The sequence below is a fragment of the Pantherophis guttatus genome, unplaced genomic scaffold (genome assembly GCF_059756535.1).
Source record: "Pantherophis guttatus breed Tessera unplaced genomic scaffold, ASM5975653v1 scaffold_61, whole genome shotgun sequence".
Taxonomy (NCBI): domain Eukaryota; kingdom Metazoa; phylum Chordata; class Lepidosauria; order Squamata; family Colubridae; genus Pantherophis; species Pantherophis guttatus.
In genome coordinates, this window is record NW_028269876.1 from 30,001 (window position 1) to 31,404 (window position 1,404).

Below are 1,404 nucleotides of genomic sequence, written 5' to 3' on the forward strand. Positions count from 1 at the left end.
CGCCTCGGTGCCCGCGCCGGGCCCCGGGGGTGCCCGCGCCGGGGAGACGGCCGGGTCTACCGGGGCCTCGGCCGGATCAGTCTTTCCGTTTCCCCCGCCGCGATGGAGGTACGGGATCCCGGCTCCGGCGCCGCGAGCCTCGGTCGGGGACCTCCCCCTTCGCCTCGGTGCCAGCGCCGGGCCCCGGGGGTGCCCGCGCCGGGGAGACGGCCGGGTCTACCGGGGCCCCGGCCGGATCACTTTCCGTTTCCCCCGCCGCGATGGAGGTACGGGATCCCGGCTCCGGCGCCGCGGGCCTCGGTCGGGGACCTCCCCCTTCGCCTCGGTGCCAGCGCCGGGCCCCGGGGGTGCCCGCGCCCGGCAGCCGTCCCGGTCTACCGGGGCCTCGGCCGGGTCAGTCTTTCCGTTTCCCCCGCCGCGATGGAGGTACGGGATCCCGGCTCCGGCGCCGCGGGCCTCGGTCGGGGACCTCCCCCTTCGCCTCGGTGCCAGCGCCGGGCCCCGGGGGTGCCCGCGCCGGGGAGACGGCCGGGTCTACCGGGGCCCCGGCCGGATCACTTTCCGTTTCCCCCGCCGCGATGGAGGTACGGGATCCCGGGTCCGGCGCCGCGAGCCTCGGTCGGGGACCCCCGCCGTCGCCTCGGTGCCCGCGCCGGGTCCCGGGGGTGCCCGCGCCGGGGAGACGGCCGGGTCTACCGGGGCCCCGGCCGCATCACTTTCCGTTTCCCCCGCCGCGATGGAGGTACGGGATCCCGGCTCCGGCGCCGCGGGCCTCGGTCGGGGACCTCCCCCTTCGCCTCGTTGCCAGCGCCGGGCCCCGGGGGTGCCCGCGCCCGGCAGCCGTCCCGGTCTACCGGGGCCTCGGCCGGGTCAGTCTTTCCGTTTCCCCCGCCGCGATGGAGGTACGGGATCCCGGCTCCGGCGCCGCGGGCCTCGGTCGGGGACCTCCCCCTTCGCCTCGTTGCCAGCGCCGGGCCCCGGGGGTGCCCGCGCCCGGCAGCCGTCCCGGTCTACCGTGGCCTCGGCCGGGTCAGTCTTTCCGTTTCCCCCGCCGCGATGGAGGTACGGGATCCCGGCTCCGGCGCCGCGGGCCTCGGTCGGGGACCTCCCCCTTCGCCTCGGTGCCAGCGCCGGGCCCCGGGGGTGCCCGCGCCCGGCAGCCGTCCCGGTCTACCGGGGCCTCGGCCGGGTCAGTCTTTCCGTTTCCCCCGCCGCGATGGAGGTACGGGATCCCGGCTCCGGCGCCGCGGGCCTCGGTCGGGGACCTCCCCCTTCGCCTCGTTGCCAGCGCCGGGCCCCGGGGGTGCCCGCGCCCGGCAGCCGTCCCGGTCTACCGTGGCCTCGGCCGGGTCAGTCTTTCCGTTTCCCCCGCCGCGATGGAGGTACGGGATCCCGGCTCCGGCG